The sequence below is a fragment of the Cucumis melo genome, chromosome 9 (genome assembly GCF_025177605.1).
Source record: "Cucumis melo cultivar AY chromosome 9, USDA_Cmelo_AY_1.0, whole genome shotgun sequence".
Lineage (NCBI taxonomy): Eukaryota > Viridiplantae > Streptophyta > Magnoliopsida > Cucurbitales > Cucurbitaceae > Cucumis > Cucumis melo.
This window is the reverse complement of record NC_066865.1, coordinates 7,886,355-7,894,601: the sequence shown is the minus strand read 5'-3', so window position 1 is coordinate 7,894,601 and position 8,247 is coordinate 7,886,355. Positions and strand designations below refer to the sequence as shown.

The following is an 8,247-nucleotide window of genomic DNA, read 5'->3' as shown; positions in this document are numbered from 1 at the left end:
AAATTCACTCCGTCGTCAAGCGTCTTGCCGAGCATCGTCTTGCCAAAAACGTTAACCGCTGTGTTCCACCTCTTCAAAAACATTCACCAATGTTCCACCTCTCTAAAAACGCGTACTAGATCCTTCTCTTTTTCTTTTCAAATTTCAATTGATCTATGTTTTTCCATATTCTGTTTTGTTTCTGAACAAATCCAATGAGTTCATCATTGCTGTAGGTCAGCTCCCATGTTCTACATTAATGCTTATTCTTCAGGTAGCTTATACCAAATGCCTATTAGAAACTGTGGCATTCAATTCCTTGTTGACATTGTTTTTCTTTGGTAGACTTGATATTAAACAATTGTAACTTTTTTCTTTTATATCAATACTTGTGTGATTGCATGTTAATTTCCTTGATATGTAGGTATGACTTGTTTGATAGTTTTGACAATTTGACAGTATGGTTCAGCTGAAGTCTTGTAGGTACAAAATTTATATTTAATGTATACTATTAGTTTCGTGTGCTTACAATCAAGTTTGTTTACTTTCAGGTGTGACACATATGGTATAACAAGGCTTAATCTTTTCTTTCATGATTTAACAAGGTTTTCTAAATATAAATATGTCATTTTTGTAGAAATTTCATCAATTCTACCTTCAATAAAAGATTGTTGTGAGCTTGCAGAGTTATAAATGGGGTAGTGTTCAATCCATAATCTTACAAACTTACACTTGGTTTAGGTTGTAATGGGTTTTTATGGTTTATTCCTTTTCTTCTTTTAAAATTTTATTTTGATTAAGTAATGTGATATTTTCTGTTTTGGTAAGTCGAATTCTTGCTTTATATGTTGTTTCCAACAGATGTGATTTTGCACATGAGTATTTCCAACTTTTACCTAATTGTGTGTGAATCAGTGGTGTTTGAGTGGTCTATGGATTTGAATATTAGGAACTATGTTTTAGCATTTGTTTCAGTACTTCAATGAATCAACCCACCTTATAACTTATGTCTGTAACAGTTAGTGCCGATATCATGTGCTATGCAACGTTATCATCGTTAACTTTGTTCCTTTGTTAAAGAGCCAAGCAAATCAAATTCTCATGTTCAAGACATTGTTTAACTGTTGTACACCCTTTACATTTCCTCTAGGTGATAAAAACATAAACTAAGTAGATTGAAAATTTAAGTAGATAAGTAGATTTTTTTCTTTGAAACATGGTTTGCTGATTTGCTACAACCCACGTAAAGTGGAAGTATGTGTTTCTATACACGATGTTATATCAAAATAAGGAATGTAGAGGAATAAAGGGAACAGTGGATTAAGGACTTGTTGTATTTAGGATATAACATTCAACCATGAATGTGGAAAGGCAAAGGCAAGTGGGTTAGAGGGAGAATTCTTCAATTGTGTAAATTATGCCCAAGAAGTCTATTGACTGTTGGTTTAAACTTTAGTTTTTCTGTATTTGTTTGATGATTATGTATATGATAGGAGCAAATATTATATTGCACTTGATTTTTAGCCAACAAGTATTTGTCTGTTAAGATTTTAACTCATTTGGTTTCTCAGTTTGTAGTTGAAGTCACAATGGTCCAAATAAGAAATTAAATGGTGAATATTGAATATTGATTTCACGACTATGACAAGATTGCTGAATCAATTTTGTTAGCTTGGATTGGAATGGTGCAGTCCAACTAAAGTAATGTTTCTTTTAATTGTATAGAGGGGAAAGAGGAAAGAGAATTATGTTAATGAATCATGAAAAAAGGGGGGAAAATCCGTAGTGAGTAATGAGAGCTAGGCCTAAATATGTGTACAATTTGAGATCAATTACGTAATTTCATTCAGCGACCATGCAAACGTGGGTTAGATAAAAAAATGTTCTTGTCCATATGTAATGGTAGAATCTTTTTTTTTTATAATGCATTTTAAAAAAGTAATGTCAAAAATAGGGTGAGAGGCAAACTATTGACAAAAATAGAGTAATTTTGTGGAAGTCATGTACCCCGTACACGACTTTGCTAGGAAATCGTAGACGGAGTCCACGACTTCAATGCGTCGACCCACTCCCTTCTTTTTTAATTCAAAGATATTCAATATATATTTATTTATTTAGTATTTAATACGTGGGTCCCACACGTATTAAATATATATTTATCTATTTATTATTTAATATGTGGGTCCCACAAGTTATTTATTTTTAAATTTAAATATATATATATATATATATATATATATATATATATATATATATATATATATATATATTGGGTTTTTAATAAATGCATAAAACTTCTTAAAACAAAATTAAACAAACTCAATCTTTTGGATTTCTATTCTACCAAATTTCGTTATTCGAACTAAGTTAAGCAGATAAAAAACGAAAAATAAGTAAAACGAGCTTAAAAAAATTAAGACAATAGTATTCTATATATACATCAAATTTATATAAATAAAATCCAACAAAATTTGGGAATATTTCTTTTAATAATACATCTATTTTTGTCAATAGTTTGCCTCGTACCCTATTTTTGACATTATTTTTTAAAAATGCATTATTAAAAAAAAATTATTCCCAAATTTTTTTTACTTATTTTTCATCTTTTATCTGCTTAGCTTAGTCCGAATAACGAAATTTGGTAGAATAGAAATTCAAAAGATTGAGTTTGTTTAATTTTGTTTTAAGAAGTTTAATGCATTTATTAAAAACCCAAAATATAATATATATATATATATATATATATATATATATATATATATATATATATATATATATATATATATATTTAAATTTAAAAATAAATAACTTGTGGGACCCACACATTAAATAATAAATAGATAAATATATAAATATATATTGGGACCCACGTATTAAATACCAAATAAATAAATATATATATTGAATATCTTTGAATTAAAAAAGAAGGGAGTGAGGTCCACGCATTGAAGTCGTGGACTCCGTCTATGATTTCCTAGCAAAGTCGTGTACGGGTACACGACTTCTACAAAATCACTCTATTTTTGTCAATAGTTTGCCTCCCATCCTATTTTTGACATTACTTTTTTAAAATGCATTATTAAAAAAAAAAAAGATCCGTAATGGTATCAACGTATTACGTGCATCTCTAGAAAAAGATCTCAAATTCTTATTAACTTAGATTTAGACGTATTTGAGATAGATTTTAAAACGATTAAGAATAGCATATTGCACGGAAGTAAGGCTCCATTTCCAACTTTCTCTTTTCCTTTTTTTTTTAGAGATTACCTAAAGTTTTCTAGCATTCTAACTCGTGGACTGCAGATTTTTTAATTTTTGGTTAAAAAATCACCGTAGAATAAATAATTAAATGAGTTTTTTTAACAACTTTTGTTATTGTTGCTCTGATTCTCTCCTCTTCTTTATGTAAATAGGATGAACAGATTGGCAAGAGCCCTCATGATTGAGATTTCTGAAGAGGTAGTACTTGGGATTAATACCAAACGTATTTAAAACCATGTAATTTCCTTTTTCTTTTTTCTTTTTTTTTTTGTTGCAAGAAACCATATAATTTCTTAAACTTCTTGGCCATTTAATAATGATATGTGTTTATTTCTCATCAGAACAATCAGAAGCTTAACAAAATGTGAAGCAAATTCAACTGTAGTCTTAAATACCTTACAATTTGTGTTTGACAGAAGAAGAATCTGCATCATGTTTCCTTTATGTGGTGTTGTTTAGAATTTAGATACACCTCAGATCATCTGTCCTTCAGCTTGGATTCTACTGTTTGCAAAAATTATTACATCTCATGGAAACACAATTAGCTACATTCATGACGCCAAGACAAGCACATGTAGAAGCAACAATAGAGATGCCTTGATGACTTCACATGCGTTTGTTTGCTCATTTATGGTTTGTTATTCTCTAATTACACTTGCTAGCTTCTTTACCAACTTTTATGATGTGTGTTCGACATTGAAATTGGTCGTCGTTTTGTTGTTCCTATAGCTTCTAAATTGGGCTTTGCTGGTAGTGACGAAAATTTATGGGGTTCTGTGTAAGTAGAAGAATTTGTTTATAGGTCGTTATAAATCGTTTTTAGTCATAATCAATTAAGAGTACTAATAAGTGATATTGTAGTTAAAACGACTTATAGTTATTGCTAATATTTTTAGGGTAAGCTACCTGATGGGCGAGCTATAGCTGTGAAGAGGCTTGTGAGTAGTTCACCTATGCATGTTTGTGAGACCTCACTTTATTGTTGTGATGTTATCTACTTCTTGTAGATTGACTCTGCTGGTGGTTGTAGTTATTTTAGCTCATGAATTGGATATAGAGGATGCAGAATGCAAGTTTATTTGAAGCCAAGTTTCATCCAAGGTCATTGAGTTTCAAGCTTCTTTAGTTAAGGTTGTGTTTCTTGAACTAGAATTGTAGTCTTATGATTTTTGGAATAACATAGATGGATTGGTTTTGTAATTTTGGAATTATCATATTAGGTTGGGTTGATAGAAGTTTGTTTTCTATATGACAATATCGAACAAATATGTAAAGTTTTCGAAATGTTGATACATATATGGTAAAATGTTAATATATGTTGAAGTTTTGGAATTGTCCTCGTGCATAAATGTTCGAGTTTTGAAACTATATTTGATGAATATCGTCGTTTATCTATATTTATGAAATTGTTGTTGGACCACTATACAGAACAATGAGAATGATACATGAACAAAAATATAATTGAATTACAATTTTAAAAAAATTCGGAACATACTTGACAGTTTTAAAATGTCATAAAGAAGTACATTCTTGACGTTTTTAAAATGTCATAAACAAGTATATTCTTGATGGTTTTTCAATGTCATAAACAATCAATTTTTGACGGTTATTAAATGTCATGAATACTCATACTTTTGACGGTTTTAAACTGTCATGAACATTTATACTCTTGACGGTTTTAAACTATCATGAATATTCATACTTTTGACGGTTTTAAACTGTCAATGTTTACTATTCTTGTCGTTTCTATCAACCGTCAAGAAATTTGACTTTTTTGACATTGGCTTCAACAATGGTTTTAAAACTATCAAGAATAATAAATGGTTTTAAAACAGTTTAAAAACGTCAAGAGAGTATATTTTTGTAGTAGTGATCTCTAAATTTTCATAAGTAAAACTAGTAATCCAAAGCTAATGAGTCTTGCTGCTCATAATTTTCAAAAAGACATATTTTCATACAAAATTGAAATCATAAAGCTTAAGTAGAGTAACCAAAGAAGACAACTCTCATACCTACTCTTTTGATGGACTCGTCATTCTCCACTTGGACAATGTCTCGAAGTCTCGAACAACCACCAAACTAGTCTTCACAATCTCTAACTTTTAAGGGCAAGAATACACTCTTTTAGGTATAAATTTTAAGTAAACTTCGTATCTTGAGTGTTGAAGAACATCTCAATAAATAGGAGAAACAGACTTAGCCAAGAAGAAACTTACTAAATTACACAATTTTCCATAAAAAGGGAAGTAGGGAGGTTGTTCAAATGCAGTACAACTGCACTCTAGGTAGGTTGTTGAAGCACTGTTGCTCTACAGAAACGCAGCTGCGCTCGGGCCAATGTCAAATAATCTTAATGTTCTCGTGTCTAGGGTAGCGTAGGTGCACGTACTGGTTTCTAGGACTTCATGCATTTTAATTCTTTGTCATTTTCATGGTGATTTTGACCTGGTTTTGACTCGATTTGATTCTTTTAGGTGCGCTTGTCAATTTACCTGTCTTTTTTTTTTTCGGCTCCTCCTTTTCCCTTGCTCCCTTTGATAGATCATCAGTTATTTGTCTCAAGAAGTATCTTGTCTTTAGAATTTGCATGAAATGTACCCCCAAATTTCTCCTTATTTGATAGCTTTCACCTTTATCCATTCTTCAAATTCCTCCTATAATTTATCCCAAACTTTTTTCTTGACATTGTACAATAAATAATCCTACAAAATAATTAAAAGCCTTGAGTTTCTTGCATTACTCCTTATGCAGTCTAATTCATGTCGGAATTTCTCCTTAATCGTTGAGGATTAACATTAGTTGAAATGAGTTCCCAATCCCCAAGTGCCTTGACATAGAATTTTATTTTACCAACAAAAGAACATGTAGTTTTCACCCTAAAATATCGAAAAGAGCTAATATCGCAAAATGAGAAGGCAATTTTCAAATACAAAAAATGAAAAGTTTTCGCTCCAAAAGATCACAAACCTTTAAACCTAAAGTTGAGATAACACTGTTGGGAAAAAACCTGATGAAAAAATAAAAGTTGCAAAGACAAATCAATATCTTAGTGTTTGTTAAACAAAGAGATGAAAAATTAAAATCGGAAAGTGAAATTAAAATTCTTATTGAAGGTAGAGAAATCGGTGATATGAACTTTACATGAGAAATCACCCTTATGTAGCTAGGTACAAAGATGAACCTAAATTTGTAAATCTAAGTTGTAAAATTAAAAACATCATTAAAACATAAACTTATATAACTTTGAAATAAAACTTAAGCAAAAAAAAAAAAAAAAAAAAACCTGACACTCAAATAAAACAAAGAAACTTCAAACAAGAAATTATTTTAAATAACAAGTATTTACAAATATCTCAATATTTCATAATTTATTAATATTAAATACAGATAGGCACCAATTATATATAATTACCCTAGATTTTTGTCAGATCTATCAACATCATTTGTAAACAACGATAAACGCTTATTCAGCATCGATAGATTCTGATCATAACTCAAGGAATGGTCGTTGACTGGAAAGCCAAGTTGTTGCTATTACTTGTAGCCTACCATAGTTTGTTTGTCACAATTGAGGAAGGTAGTGGCAGCTAAAGGGTTTTCGAAGAGCGAAAGAGATGATAGACGACCACAAAAGTGTTAGTTTTGGCAGCCTCACAAGTGATAGGCATCTGGGGTTTCGAATTCCCCAATTTTCTTCATTTTTATATATTTAGAACTCCAAATATTAAAAATTAAAATATATAAGATGAGAATTTGGTTTTCCAAATACAGGGAATACAATCTAAGTGGTGTCAGATTTCGCAATCTTGAAATTTTCATAAATTATTTAAAAATTACCAAAGTGAATATACTTAGTAATAATTGGTATACTTCTTCCCTGGAGACCGACGGTCGAATCCTATACTCCACTTATAGTATGAAAAAATTATTTAAAACTCAATCTATTGATCAACTCAATGTAATTCTAATTTTTTCAACATTAAAGACAAGGTTGATTGTAAATTTGTTCCGAAAGGTTAGAATAATTTAATCCTACTCTTTTGATAAAACCTAATGATCTATTTATGTGATTTTTATCAAATTATAGGTACCAAATTGATCACAATTTAACCCTAAAACAACCAAAACTAGAAATACACGAGAGGCTACACAATTCAAATAGAAATCAAGATGGTTAAAGAATTATTTTAAAAGAGAGCGAGATATTTGTATAGTTGTACTAATTGCACAGTCTTTTATGATTATTCACGAAAGAAACTCATATAGTTTAGCGTGTGATAGAGCAATTCTTACCATTGTTGTCATTTGATCTTGAATTAAGACAATCAAAACAAAAACACAAAAACAAAATCAAAAACAAAAGAATTTGTGGTTAGGGTTTGTACAACACCTTTGTGATGGAAGCTGAAAATAAATATATAGAAACTGAAGTATCTTCTAGAGTTCCCCCAAACACTTCAGTTGTAAAGTACACATCACAAAATTTTGTGACTAGAAATGGTTGTTGTTTCTTCTGAAGTGCTTGGAAGGGAACTCAAGAAAACACCAAGATTTATTTGGAATTGGTTTTCATTCAAGTTAATTCAAAATGCAAAGTGTCCTGTATTTATATAGAAATAGCAAGGGACAAAGAAGAGTGTATGAATGAAGACTCAAGTATGGGTTAGATACAATATAACCCATATGGAACCACCCACCACCACTTGTCACATGATAGTATAGACCTTTTTTTATGCCTTTTCTTGTACTCTTTTTCTTTTTCCCTTTCATGGAAGTTGAAGGCAAACTCCATCCCTTGGAATCTCTATTTTCAGCTTTTTTTTTTCATGCTAACTAAAGCAAACTCCAACCCTAAAACTATACATAGACATGAAATAAATAGCTCATATAGAAAATAGAGCATTATCATTTAGACCACGTAAGTGAATAAATAAAAAAAAAAAAATATCCCTTATTATTTACTTTACCTCTAATTGTAATGCTTGAAAATGTGGTTGAACCTCAAAA

General features: G+C 30.3%; 1 long non-coding RNA gene and 1 other non-coding gene across 2 annotated transcripts; one reads left to right on the top strand and one right to left on the bottom strand.

Moving 5' to 3' along the window:
* Nucleotides 1-3,332: 3,332 nt before the first annotated feature.
* LOC127150947 (uncharacterized) lies at nucleotides 3,333-4,480 on the top strand. The gene is made up of 3 exons (XR_007823586.1): nucleotides 3,333-3,477; nucleotides 3,657-3,873; nucleotides 4,137-4,480. It is a non-coding gene; the product is annotated as an uncharacterized LOC127150947 (long non-coding RNA).
* Nucleotides 4,481-7,670: 3,190 nt separating this feature from the next.
* Nucleotides 7,671-7,780, bottom strand: MIR395E (microRNA MIR395e). The gene has a single exon (NR_120759.1). It is a non-coding gene; the product is annotated as a microRNA MIR395e (primary transcript).
* Between the last annotated feature and the right edge of the window lie 467 nt (nucleotides 7,781-8,247).